Genomic DNA, 14,739 nt, shown 5'->3' with positions numbered 1-14,739 from the left:
TCCCTTTTCCCTCTCATGCATAATTAAGATAACTTGGGTAAGTTCTCTCGTAAGATTTTGATGGCTTGTCATGAGGAGGGCCATATTTTTTTCCAAGTCACTAATTCTACTTGCCTCTCCAATGTTAGTAAACCCAGGGGGTTGCTGATAAGATGATAGGAGAGGGGCCCTAGGAAAACTCGCCTGAGGTCCTACATTAAGTTAGGAAAAGTATTTTGGGAAAAAGATTGTTGTGCTAAAGGAGGCCTTTGGGGTCCAGGTTGACCTTGATTTTAGAAATTGGAAGGTCCTGCTTGGTTGCCCTGATTCCAAGAGAAATTTGGGTGATTTCTCCATCCTGGATTGTAGGTGTTACTATATGGATTATTCTGGTGTAAGGCATTAACACTATCATTAGAAGTGCCCCCAGAGGTGTTGGGGCATTCTTCTATGACATGTCCAGGGGATTGGCACCAAGCACAAATCTTAACCAAATTGATTGATGATGGCTCTCTAGGAACAATAGCCTCAATCCTCTTGATTAGGCTATCCAAATGGGCTTCCTTTGCTACCATCCCATCCACAAAATATCCTTTCCCTCCTATGGTTCTTTCACTCTCTTGGGTGGATTCCCACTCACGGGTTTTGTCAGCTAAGTCATGTAAGAATTCCCTTGCCTTTTCTTCATCTGTAAAGGATGTGAATCCCTCAGGGCAGATAGACTCTATCATTTGTTTAGTTGGGTAATCAATACCCTCATAATTTATTTGACATAAATGCAATAGGTCTAGGCCATGGTGAGGGCATTCTTGGAGTAGATCCTTGAATCTCTCTATAAGTTTGGAAAATGATTCACTAGGCTTTTGCCTAAACTGACGGATATCACTTCTAAGCTTATTGGTCTTGTGAGTTGGGAAAAACTTCTTAAGGAAGACAACTGTGAACTGTTCCCATGAGGTTATGGAATTTGTGGATAACCCATACAACCACTTCTTAGCTTGGTCTTTCAATGCAAAAGTGATAAACCTAAGCTTAATAGCATCATCAGAAAGCTGTTGGATCTTAATTAGAACACATACCTCTTCAAATTCCCTTAGAAATAGGTATGCATCTACAGAGGTCAACCCATGAAAGTGGGGCAACATAGTGATGTATTGAGATTTGAGTTCAAAATTATTGCCCTGGGCTTGTGGTAGAACTATACAGAAAGGTTGGGCTGTTCTAGCAGGGTAGAACCTATCTTTCAGAGATTTAGGTGAAGGGTTATGCTGTTGGTCTCCCATATTGAAGGGTTTTAAAGAGAGCAAACGTATAGGGTCACTACTTGTTGGATCTCTTCTTTCTAACCGATTCTTAGTATTACGTATCCACTTAACACTCATGCAACAGAAAAACTACCCACAACTAAAATAAGACAAGCACAAAAGAATGGATAGCAAAACTTTTTTTTTGATGATTTTTTTATTTTTTATTTTATTATTATTATTATTATTTTTTTGCTTTTTGGGAGCTTACCAGCAGGGATCCGGGGTTGCTTTGGTCAATTCCTGAGGTACTGCTACAGGGCGAAACCTATCTTTATCATACTGTGAGGCATGGCGACCTCCACTGATACAACTATTATTGCAAGTTGTTCTTCTCAGGAATTCAATAAAAGAAAAGGAAAAATATAAAACAAAGCAAACAAAGCACTCCGATTTACCAAAAGGAAGTGAAAAATAACATGGAACTGTCTCCCCGGCAACGGCGCCAAAGACTTGTTTGAGATTTAAAATGTAACCGCAAGCGTACGGATCAGTGTAGCTACGGGTCGAACACAGGGAGAGCAACCACTTTATTTTTTTTATCTCTTTTAATAATGCGAAAGTGAACCGATTAATAGTTGTGATCTAATTCTAATTACCGTCCTAACCATTCGTCATCTAAGAATTTAAAGACGCAAGCCACGCAATTAAAATTAAATAAATAAATAACTAAAAATAAACAATCCACGCAATTAAAAAAAAATAAAAAAAAAATAAAGGAAAAAAAATGCTGAAATAAAAATAAAGTAAAAGAAAGGGGATAAAGCTAGAGAGAGACTCACAAGTAGGTTTCTCTACTTAGCCCGAGGGATGCATCATAATATGAGCTTCCCTACTTGACCAGAGAGTCACTCTTACAAGGGTTACTCTACTTGACTTTAGGGAAAGGGGGACAATTAAAATAAAAACAATAAATTGATGGTTCTATGGCTAGGAGGGGCAAAGCCAACACATACACTAGCCATGAACCTTGGGGGAGAGGGATAGCAATAATGTAATGACTGAAAATAAAAATCCTAAATTAAGAAAGAAAGGGTAGTCAGAAGAGGAAATGAGAGGGAGGAGAGAAGACCACTGAAGGAGCCTACTTACTTGAATCAATGCTTGAACTTGAAAAAAAAAAATTGCTCCACGGCTCGTGATCTTGTCACCTAGATCTAAGCCTAGAACTATAACTTAAAAAAATTACAACTCAATTGCATAAATCATAAACATAAAAGGGCTGAATAAAAATAAAAGAGTGCTTGCATTAATTGAAATAAAAAAAAAAAAACTATTACTAAAGTGATTGAAGAAAAGATAAAGAAGAAGTAAAACTAAAGAGAGAGCAAGAGAAAGAGAGAGCAACTAAAAAAAAACTAGAAGAAGAATGAATTGTCTCCCTTCCTCTTACATGAGTTGTATTTATAGGGAATGGGGAGGTAGGGTAACAAATTTCTCTTTCCTAAAAGAGAGAAACCCACAATTGGTTGTGAGATCTTTTGAGACCAAAAGTGCTAAGGTGGAGGAGAGAGAAGAGAGAAATAAATTTTGAGAAATTTCCTATAATTTGTTTGCTTATTTTCTTTCTTTTTTTTTTTCTAATTTATTTCTCTTCTTTTTCTCCCTCCAAGGAACGATTTTCTTCTTGCTTTATGTGATTTGGACAATCTTTTGGTGGGTGATGATGTGGAGGAGAGAGAAGATTTGGACAATCTTTATTTCTTTCCTTTTTTTCTCTTTCCTTTTTTTTTCTTCTCTTCTCCACGATTTTCTTTGCTTCTAATTTGATGTGGAAATCCCCTCCATGACCTTAGTGCTTTAAGTGAATGAAAAGTAAGAAATCTTCAACAAATTCTCTAAAAAAAACAACCATGAGATTCGAACTTGAGACCTCTTGGTGAGCAAGGGAATTGTGCACACCATAGCTCACCAACTGCACTAGGTAGTTGTTGTTACCAAAAACAAATCTTCAGTCATTTAAGGATGTGGTCCATCGATCCTTATTGGCATTTGGAGTATTCCTTGTACCTCTGAGACAATTGCAAATGGGCTAGTTCTGCATCTCTGTTCAGTTCTGATCCATTATTCTTTTTCTGGCCTGAAAAGAATAATCATTTGTACGGGTGACCAAACGAATGTGTACTTTTAATTGAACACATCCATCTTACTCAGAATTTCATCCTCTTCGCAACCATGGAAAGAAATAGGCCTCTTTACGTGTAAAATTGAAGATATAGCGCTCGATAATCCTTAAGGCCTTGAAAATATAAAACCTACAAAAAGAGAGTAAAACCCAAGGTAGCTCCATTCTAAATATGTAAAATGCATGTTTTACTACCCTAGATTTCACACATAAGTGTGCTCATCACTGATCATGTGTGGGATTTCTAGATTAGATGTCGTAGTCAGCTTGGAAACAAATGCATTCATTCACAGTGGCATGGGACACGCAAGAACTATGCATTTGTACTATATGTGGTTAGGATTTCATACTCTCGTGCTACGACCCTTCCCAATAGGGGTTTACGTGTTGGGTTATTATTAGGGGGAACCATCGATCATGGCCCACCACGGTGGTTAAAAGTACACCTAGATGATCATTAGGACAGTTGGAAACCTTGGTGATATATTCAGAGGGCCAATCGTACTGCTTTTAATTTCTACTGTGGTTCGGCCACGATTTACTTTTTCGAGTGCTTACAGTGGGCCTTCTCCGACAACCCCATGGGCGTATTGCAGGATGGAGAACTCGTCTCAAACCTGGGGCATATGCGCACTATTTTTGTGAGTAGCACATGACCTATAACCTAGAATGATTTATTTAGGTGGATTAGGATTAAAATAAATCTCATGCATATAATATCATTTGAATGCATTTTCTTGTGTGCGTCTTTCTTTCCATATACTGGGCTAGTGAGCTCACCCCTCATGTACACACATTTTTAGATGATTTTATAGGATATTCTGTACAGGAGCCCATGCCGAGTCCCACTGACGAAACCCCAGTAGGGGATTGATGGGTCCCCAAAGAACTTGAACACTATGAAGGCTACCTGTGTGAGGGTTATGTTGCAAGGCAACAATGATGGATTCTATTGACTATACTCCTTTTTTATTCTTTTGGTATATTTCCTTTTTATGCTCTCGATATCTAAATTGTTAATTCTTGTGTAAATTCCATGCATACGGGCCCACATGTAATTATACTATGTATAACAATTTGGGTATCAAGAGTATATGAGGAATTTCAGTTAATCATTTATGACAAGACTTCTGCTGTAACATATTATTATATTCTATTGATCACTTGTGGCTTGCTGTGTTGTAGTTACTGTATCAGATGATCCTGGTGGTTTAGGTTACCCAGAGGGAACCCAGTCACCGGTCCGGTTCTATGTGAATGGGGTGTGACATCGATAGCAGTAGTTCCTCCTTCTTTCTTCCTTCTTCTTCTCGTCTAGCTTCCTTCCATGAAAGTATCTTCCAGCCATAGTGAATGTGGTTGGTTCTTGCATTGACATCTCTGGTACACATGGATGTCCCCATCAACTCTCCCCGGCTTGGAGGAATTCACCACTGATGAATTATAACTCATGTAGTACTCAAGCATCACCGGGTTTAGTTGTTGGACTTCTTGCATTATGATCCATGTGTTGTTAATCTTGGTGCACCCACACCATTTGACCAAGAACTCTCAAGAGCCTCCTTTGTGTGTAGACACAATTCTCTCATTAAAGATTTTCTCAATTTCTTCAGTTCTCCTCGTGACCTTAGGTACATGTGGCAAGGAGGTGGGGGGGGGAAGGGGCTAGGTTGGGTCAACAATTCCATCAAGGGTGAAAGGAAAATCTTCAAGGTCATCAAGATAGAAGGGGGTAATGGTGGAGGCACCATAGTATGGGACAAGATCTTCCAGATTAAACATATTACTGATTTCCATATTAGCTTGTAGATCAAAGACATAGGCATTGGTACCTATCCTCGTAAGAAACTTAAAAGGACTTGTGTTATGAGCATGCATTTTGCTCACTTTTTCCCTAACAAAATGTTGTGGCTTGATCCCAACCATCACCATATCTCCCACTTGAAATTTTTATAGCCTTCGATGCACATCCACTTTTGATTTGTATTGTTCATTACTCAACGCTATCTGTCTTCTTATATCTGCATGCAAATCATGTATGTACTGAGCAAAAGACACATCTGATGCTAAGGTCCTAGAACTAGACACAACTGGAACAAGATCTATGGGTGCTCAGGGATAGTATCCTGAATAAATCTCAAAGGGTGACAGACCAGTGGTACGGTTCTTAGAGCTATTGTGTTCGAACTTGGCTTGGCTAAGGACTCGATCCTAACTAGTAAGACGCTCTCTTATAAGGCAACGTAACAAATTTCCCAGACTCCTATTGATAACCTCAGTTTGGCCATCATTTTGAGGGTGTAAGGCAGTGGAGAAGCGAAGCTTAGTACCCATCATCCATCATAGGGTTGTCCAAAAATGATTGATGAACTTAACATCCCTATCGAACACTATGGCTAAGGGTAACCCATCATACTTGACAACCTCATTAAAAAAAAGTTTAGCCACTATGGATGCATCAGAAGTCTTGGAACATGGAATGAAGTGTGACATCTTTGAGAAGCGGTCTATGACCACATATATAGAATCATTGTCTCTCAAGGTTTTTGGTAGACCGAGCACAAAATCAATGCTAAGGTCTTGCCATGGGGTATGGGGGACGGGTAGGGGAGTATATAGGCCAGTGTTCTATTTTTACTGTTTGGCAGTTTGGCATGTCCTACATTGATTCAGAACTCTAACAACATCCCTCTTTAGGCCTGCCCAAAAGAATCGATCGTCAACGAGGGTGATGGTCTTATCTCGACCAAATTGGCCAGCGACTCCCCCAGATCAGGAAATCTCAGAGTGAGGTCTTGGGACTACATAACTTACTCCCTTTAAAAAGGAAGCCATCCCTCAGCAAGTAATCTGAACAACTGATAGGGTTACCTCCACTCAAGGAAGTGAACAATTCACTAAAACCAGGATAGGTGGGGTATTAGTCCTTGACTCGCTCAAATCCTATAACCTCTACACTCATGGTCTGGAGTAACACATTGACCCAATTCTTAGCATTTGTGCGACTGAGGAACATATTCATCTGGCTTATTGCCCCTGCTGCGGTATTCTCAACAGTAGGTTGATGGTTTAGTACAAAAGCGTACTTTTGGAGGAATTCAACCCACCTAGCACGTCTGTGGTTTAATTTCTTTTTGGCACTCAGGCACCTTGGAGCCTAGTGGTCAGAGAATAGCATAAATTTTGCTGTAGAAGGTAATGTTGCCAATAGCGTAGTGATTGGATAACCATATAGAACTCTTTGTCGTTGCTAGCTCCATTAAGCTTCTCACTAAAGTAGGCAACAGGATGCCCTTCTTGCCCTAGGACACCACATATTCTAATACCAGATGCATCACAATTTACTTCGAAGACCATAGAAAAGTTTGGGAGACGTAGGACGGGAGCCTCTATCATTAACTTCTTAATTTCATTAAAGGCCTTCGTAGCACTTTCAGTCCATTGAAACTCCTTCCTTTTCATACAATCTGTGATAGGAGACATAATGGAACAAAACAGGTAAATGAACCTCTTATAAAAAGTAGTTAAGCCATGAAAAATTTGCACTTCATAGACATTAGTCAGCTCAGACCACTCTACAATCGTCCTTACTTTCTCAGGATCAGCAGATATTCCTTGGACTGACATGACAAACCCTAAGAAGATGACTTGGTCACTCATAAAGGTACATTTCTTGAGATTGACATAAAGTTTCTCTTGCAATAGCACATAAAAAACATGCTACAAGTGATCCAAGTGGGAAGACAGGGTCTTATTGTAGATGAGGATGCCATCAAAGTAGACTACTAGAAACTTGCCAATGAATGGTTGTAACACCTGATTCATTATCCTCATGAAGGTGTTAGGTGCATTTGAGAATCCAAAAGGCATGACTAATAGTTTTGCAAGCTGTCTTCCACTCATCTTCAAGCCTAATCTGAATCTAGTGATACTCGCTCTTGAGATCAATTTTTGAAAAGATTGAAGAGTTGGTCATCATATCTAGCATGTCGTCAAGCCTAGGGATAGGAAACCTATACTTGACAGTGATCTTATTGATGGCTCTACTATCAACACACATCCGCCAAGTGCCAACTTTCTTCGGTGTGAGCAAGGTCAGTACTGCACATGGGCTAAGGCTCTCCCTAATGAACCCCTTTTGTAGTAATTCATCCACTGGCCACTTAAGTTCAGCATGCTCTTTGGGATTCATTCAGTAACGGGATAAGTTTGGGACAGAGGATCCTGGAACTAGTTCAATAGTGTGATGGATGTCACGCATAGGTGGTAGCTCGTCAAGTAGTTCCTCAGGGAATAGCCTCTCAAATTTCCTCAACAAGGATTGTACCTCTCTAGGAGCCTCATTTAATTTGCTTGACGTAACGGTATTACTCTGTATGGCAACTAGAGCATGAATAACCCCTAACTCTTTACACTCTCCTTCAAACTGTTGTTGATTTAAAATATTGAGTGTTTTGGAAGAAGTATGTTTGGAAGTACTTTCTTCATGCTCTAGAACCCTTACTTCCCTAGGGGGCACTGGGGATCAGCCTAATCTTTTTCCCTTTAAATTCAAAGACATAGGTGTTGGACTTCCCATAATTGGTGACATCCCAGTTATGTAACCATGGCCTACTTAGGATGTTGTGAGTAACATCCATCTCTAGGACATCACACCACACTCGATCCTCATATCCTATAAAGTATAAGGGAACTAGACACCTCAGATTAACGGGAATGGTGGACTGATCTACCCAGGCAACCTTATAAGGTTTCAGGTGGGGCTCTAGTTAAAGGCCCATTCGAGCAACAACGCTCTTGGTGACCACATTCACACAACTCCTATTATCTATGACGATGTGGCAGTTCTTACCCTGATGACATATGTAAGTGATCAGATATGGTCCTATCTGTCCTATAGTCCTTATACTCATTGTCCTGAAAGCCCTCTTGGTCACCATCTTTAAGATTTTTCTCTCCCACAAAGATTTCTGTTGGGGCATTCCTTGGAGAAGTGACCATACCCTTAACACTTGAAGTACTACTGTTGACCACTCCTCTTGGGTGGTTCTCCCAATATTCCCTTTCCTTTGTTGTCAAAGTTATGTTGGGGTACAATAAGTGATTTCGGGAATCCAGATGAACTTTGGAGGGGTTTCCGAAAGTGGGACTCCCCAGCTTGGAAGCTCTTCTTATGAGAATAAGTTCTCATGGAGGATTCTACTTCAAGAGCTATCCAGAAGGCTTGTGGAACATCTCCCATCAAGTGGGGTGCCATATGTGACTGGATTTCAGAGTTGAGCCTAGTAAGGAACCTGAAAAGTGTCTACTCAATATCCTCATAAGTACGAGTTCTAATTTTTAGTTCATTGAACTTGCTCATTGTACTCAGTCATAGTCAGTTTCCCTTGCTTCAAGGTTTTCATGTCATTCAACAATTGCAACCTATAGGTAATAAGCAAGAACTCCATTTCGAGCCTCTCCTGCATCTCTACCCATGTTGAGACCAGCTTAAGTCCTAAACTAATCTCTTGATACTCTAGGTCTGTCCAAAAGTCCTGGGCAGCTCCAATAAGCTTGAATTTAGCAAATTTGAAGTAAAACTTCCTCGGGCATGTCATAGAACTCAAAGTATCGATCAATCTGCTTAATCCAATCTAAGAGGACTCTAGCATCGATCTGACCATCATTGGAAGGGGCAACTACTTTGATCATTCTCCTAACATCATAACCCCTGTCATAGTATTCAAAACCCTCATCACCTCAATATGGGGTGTGGTGCCTTCAACCAGGTTGTCCTCGACCTCTACCTTGACCTCTACCACACCCTGTGCCTAGGAAGTTATCCCCTATCCTGTCATAACCATTAGAGTGGTTGTCATAGTTCTCTATCTCAGGGTTAGGAGCTCTTCTCCTAGGTCCAGTGCCTAAGGCATTGTGGCCCTGCTGTCCGTCTGAGTTTAGGGCATTTGTCTCAAGGGCAGCAAGCCTAGTGGTAATGGTTCAGAGATTAGCAACCTATGCCTTCTGTACAGCTTGGTTAGCTTGGAGGGTTCTTAGGATTTCTTCTTTCTGTTAAAGTATCCTCATCCATTGCTCTGGCTGAATGGCGGTGTTAGGAGGGTCAGACATATCTTGGTATACTCTACCACTACGGGTGGACATGAAGGAAGGGGCAGCCAAGGTATGGTTGCAATGCTACACCTCAAGGTCTACTCAGAATCTCCAATTGAGATATGTAATTGGCTCTTTCGATCTTGAGAGTAGAGATGTTCCTCTCAAGAATGTGCTTTTGGTGGGAATACTGTCCAATGCTATTTGGTCTCACCAAGCTAAGGAGGAAGAAGATGTCTTCTAACCTAAGGTAACACTCTCTCAATTCAGACTCGACTATGGAAAGGTTGTCACAGAGATTAGACCTCAACAAACAAGACATAGAGACATAACCATCAGCACCCAATCAAATTAATATTCATTAACAACCATGACCTAATACCAAGATGATGTAGGAGAATACCTCAAAAGCAAGACTTCCTACAAGTGTTATCCACGTGGACATTGTGGGCTCACTAAGACTTAGATTGGGACTGGGATTAATGGGGGACAGCATAATACATTGACAAACATACATATATTAGGAACAGAAAAAAAGCAATGAAGCAATGACCAATATTAATCTAGAAGGAAAAGCAATTAAGCTACCTAGAATTTAAGTGGGAAACATAGGGAAGGGAACATGGCAGCATATTGTAGTTTAAGCACAAATCAGTTCAAGAAACAAAGAGTAAATATCATACCTGCCTCAATTCATTCAACCAATAAAGAAACCAACAGAACTTTAATAAAAAAAGAGGTTAATACTTTCCTCAATTCAGTCAACCAATAAAGAAACCAACAGAACTTTAATCAAAAAGAGACTAAGTCTGAAAACAGTGGTAGCAAGTTTTGATTTCAGTAGGACAGAGATGAGGGGAAAGGGTAGAGGGGGAGAAAGAAATAGCAATAGGTTAATACCTTACCTAATGTTCAGATCAGAGGAGAAGGAGAAGAAACCAAGTCCACCGAGAAGAAGAGGAGTGTTGCTTCACGTTGAATATAGTAGAGGCGAGAGAGAGAGAGAGAAGACTACAATAGTCATTTTTTATTTTCTTCCATTCACTAAAAATAACTGTGGCCTGTGGCCTTACATAAGTAGGAAAAGAATTACTAAAAAAAAGAATTGGCAACTAGGAAATTAACCTAACATAAAAGAAGCTTCCTAATTTAACCCAACAACATGGGACAAATAAGAAGATATTATTAATTTCTTACGTTACCTCAAAGACCTAGAAAAACAAATAAAGATACTAGGAAACTAAAATAGATAACTACTAAATCAGTGGGGTCCACGATAGGGTGGCCAATCTGGACAAGAGGACAGAGAGGAAAGAGACTACTACTTTCTCTTCATTCTCATGGCGAGGGTCGACAACAGCAGTTCCTCCTTCTTCTTTCTTCCTTCTTCTTCTCTTCTAGCTACCTTCCATGAAAGTATCTTACAACCATAGTGAATGTGGCTGGTTCTTGCATCGACGTCTCTGGTACACGTGGATGTCCCCATCACTCTCCCAAACGAAATTGGTATGTGAAATGGTGAACAATAGTTGGGTTTTAGGTTTTTATAGTCCAACAAAAATGGTCCTTAGGGCTTGTTTGGATGAACACATACAAACCCATTTTTCCATTTAAATGCTAATAACTTGAGATGGGCCCCACCAAGTTTTGACATATTAGGTGCAACCTGATCAGCAATAAGAACTCCACACATATGGTGAGTAAGAGGGTCAGGGGTGTAGGGCTATGGGCCCAACAAAGGAAAATTCTGAATCTTCTTGGGCAGCACCATCGGCTTGCCAGTGGTCTACAAAGTGACCTACCCGTGACCCTAATTATGTTCACCAAGCTGTCACCAACTCTGGGTCCTGAGGTCAGATGTGTGTGGGACCTTGGGACCATGTCTTCATTCCAAATTAGCTCAATGAACATAGACCTAATTAGGTGAAACCATATTCACTATGTACACTTTACTGGCTAGGTAAGTATCCCAACTGCCCTCAGTGCCTCTTATGACCTAGCGAGGTATCACAAAACATACATGAACTTTGAATTTTCATTGAAAGGAATATAGGAATATGGCCAACAACATATGACTCAATAATAGACTCGATAAAAGACTTGGTCCTTTCATCAGTGGTATTTGGGCCGGTTGACTTTAGAGCATTAATAAATTTAAAGTCATCTCCGATGCTTGTCAAGTTTAGGAGTGGTTCACCGGCCTGGTGAATCAATAAGTGTGGTAGTGGCCCATCTTCTCCTTCGACAATGACCACTGCTATATCTTCCACGGTGCCATAGTTGCTTCTCTCCACTTAATGATGCTTGGTCACAAAGGTGAATTGGTCAATCTCATGCTCCCGAAATCCAAATTTCTGAGAGGCTCATCACTCCCTAGGTCGCTTAACCCATTTGCAATGAAGTCAAGCTTCTCCAACCAACTATTTGAAGCCATTCCCATTCCTTGATCACACCTTTGCCTACCACCTTGGGCTTTCCCACTACAATTGATCCTAGCGCAATGCAGGTAGACCATCATTCTCCTCGCTCTTCTCTCAAGCATAAGTGCTTTTCCCACGAAAAGGCCTGGGTCTGATATCATGGAGTTCTTTTACACATATTTCTTGGAGGAATGTGCAAATATGGTGTTTCATATCTTTGGGCAGCTGTAAGCACCAACCAAGCTTCACCTTCTTCTCCCACTCTCTCTTCAGAAGAATCCAAGGATTTTTTGTTTCCTTACGTTGGATTAAAGTGGTTGGGCTGAGAAAGGATTCCTCACTTCCAATCATCAATACTTCAGATATCCCGATGATGTGACTTTCTTTGTCATCATCCTTGAGCTGGAGTTGTTCCAATTCATGAGTGACCCAGTCAAACTCATCCTAGAAGACCTCAAACCATGGCTGCATCTTAGCAGTGGTTTCATCAAACCATGGCTCGGCATTTCCACAAAATGGGAAATCTTCCCCGTCCCTAATGAAATATCCATTAAGAGTGGGGTAATATGATGCCACTATTCTCCGGGTCAGTTTTAGCACCATGTGGCCACCTTCCTTTTTACAGCCCTCTTCCTCATCTCATCGTTAGGGAACATGTCCCAATCCTCCTTTGCTCTTGTACTCGACAACATTTGGGAAATACTGCATATTCTTCATCAGGTGACATATCGAGGGACTCTAGATAGCCTCCTAATTTGCCAAAATATTTTCTTTGACTACTTCTTTGGCAAGGAAAGCACATGTTTTTCTATCTCAAAACCGTTGTTCCTTACTTCCTTCCCCGACCTTCTCCTTTTTCAATATTAGTTAAAGTATGTACTAATTCGAGGTCCGCTAAAATGGTTATCACCTTCCCTTTGTGTATGAACTTCACTTTCTGGTGCAGAGTGGATGATATTGCTTTTTCCTTATGAAACCATGGTCTTCTCAAAAGCATGTTGAAAGAAGCTAGGATACTTATTATTTGAAATTCAATATTAAACCTCATCGGTCCAATCGATATGGTTGCAATCGATGGCCTCATCTTTTCCATATTCAAACTCAAACTTGAAGCAAACATCAAAGGTAACACATTCAAGGTGGATCCATTGTCTATTAGGACTTGGAGGACTATTTTGGCATTGCATTCTACAATGATATGTAGATCATTGTTGTGCTTGGCCCCCCTATTGAGCAATTACGAATCGGAGAACATTAGATATTACACTGCATATGTGGCTCCTACTATCTATGAAATTTGTGCAAGATCAATTTCAGTGGGCACATGTACATTGGTGAGGGACTTGAGTATGTCATTGTGGCGTGAGGGTGAAGCCATCAATAATCCCCAAATTAGAATGTTGGCCTGATCCTTTTTGAGTTGGTTTAGCACTAGATTTTCCAGTTCCACCTGCGAGCTACTATTGCCTGCCCCTTTGGCATTTGATTGTTCAATCTCCAGTCACTTGTTCTTAAACTCCTTTCCACTCTGGGTATCCATTATGCTCGGCTCTTGATGATGATCTCTAGGGGATACTGATTTCCTTCAGTGATGCTATCAGTGATGGTGAAAATTCCGACTATGGGGTTGCTTTCTCTTTTGGGTACTCTTCTAGTTCTACTTCCCTAATTGGAGTTGGAGTGGGAGGAGCTCTGCAAATGTTAAGAGCTTGTGCCCTTACTACTTCTATGACATTGAAGAGTGGATGGAGTTCTTGTTCCAAAACATCTCCTCTTCTTCCTTCTCTGAGGAGTTCTAATCGCTCTATGCATGATAACAACGCACCCAACATCTGTTCAATTGCATGCAAGTGATAAGACATCATGCTCAACAGTCAATCCACGTTCTCACTTCATTCCACAAAGTCCAGAGGTATCATCATTCATGTTTCAAATTCTTCTTTGAAGCCATCTTCATCTTTATTTTTATTAGGGTCTTCATCCGAGTTTGAACACTCACCCTCTATTCGGATGGGAAATGCCGAATGAATGGCATCAGTGGGGTTTGTAAACGGGTCATATCCACTTACAACATACAATGGGTACCTTGATGGGTCTTAATGCAAGAAGTATCCGGACATATCATCCTCGTCGGCGCTTCAAGCCTCAAATTCATCAACATCCCCTTCATCTTCTTCTAACTCCTAATCTTCTTCATTAATTTCTTTATCGTCACTAGATTCTTCATATCACTGATTCCTTTTACTTCCAAATGTTCATAATATTCTGAGTGCTCAGAATGAATTACCTCTATAGGGTTGGATCCTACATCGTACCCTCATAGTTCAGTAATGACATTGTCGGATTCTTCTTCTTCAATGTTGCTCCCCATATGGATTAGGAACGAATGATCCTTGACCTGTTCACCGGCTATTAATGCCATTATCGCCCTAAGAAAATCCTCTGTAACTTCTTCAATAACTTTGACTGATGAGTCATTCCCCTGAGGTTTAGTCAGATGAATCAAAGAGGTAGGGTCCATTCCTGAGGTTTCTCCTTCTATAACATTTATTGATCCAGTTGAAGATGTCGCATCTGGGGACTCGGGTAATGTGAAGAAATCATTCCAATTGTATCCGTCTATCCATCCTTTTTCCAAGTCATAGAAAGGAGGATCATCCACCACCCCTAAGTCACATGATGATTGGGAATTAGGATAATATGGTGGTGATAAGGGATATGACATGGGATGATATGAAGGAGACGAGATGTGGGAATTGGGACATTGTGACGGAGAGAGGGGTGATACGAAGGAGATAGCCCCACGTGATGTGAAGGG

At 40.6% G+C, this 14,739-nt stretch overlaps 1 non-coding gene across 1 annotated transcript; it reads left to right on the top strand.

The window, feature by feature from the left end:
• The first annotated feature begins 768 nt into the window (after positions 1 to 768).
• LOC122062478 lies at positions 769 to 875 on the top strand. Its single transcript, XR_006134984.1, has one exon. It is a non-coding gene; the product is annotated as a small nucleolar RNA R71 (small nucleolar RNA).
• Positions 876 to 14,739: the final 13,864 nt, after the last annotated feature.

This window comes from Macadamia integrifolia, unplaced genomic scaffold (assembly GCF_013358625.1).
Source record: "Macadamia integrifolia cultivar HAES 741 unplaced genomic scaffold, SCU_Mint_v3 scaffold1046, whole genome shotgun sequence".
Classification (NCBI taxonomy): domain Eukaryota; kingdom Viridiplantae; phylum Streptophyta; class Magnoliopsida; order Proteales; family Proteaceae; genus Macadamia; species Macadamia integrifolia.
This window is presented reverse-complemented; position numbering and strand designations above follow the sequence as displayed.